This window comes from Phalaenopsis equestris, unplaced genomic scaffold, assembly GCF_001263595.1.
Source record: "Phalaenopsis equestris unplaced genomic scaffold, ASM126359v1 Scaffold000741, whole genome shotgun sequence".
Taxonomy (NCBI): Eukaryota; Viridiplantae; Streptophyta; class Magnoliopsida; order Asparagales; family Orchidaceae; genus Phalaenopsis; species Phalaenopsis equestris.
In genome coordinates, this window is record NW_018165181.1 from 1149359 (window position 1) to 1149641 (window position 283).

A 283-nucleotide genomic window follows, 5' to 3' on the forward strand; every position below is an offset into this window, starting at 1 on the left:
TATATATATATATATATATATATATGGGTATAATGCTAAACTAAACATAAGGTTTAGGGTTTATTGAATTTGTATATTTCAAAGAAGATTAATATAATTTATTGTGTATTATTCATGTTATTGGATGGATTTAAAATATTAATGGTCACAAATTTAAATCAATGTATCCACTTATTTGGTTAATTTCTTCATCATATATATACCTCCAATAACATTAATAATTTTAAAGTGTAAATGTTAAAAAAACAAAGGCAGTAGAAGAACATTGAATATCTCAACCAAT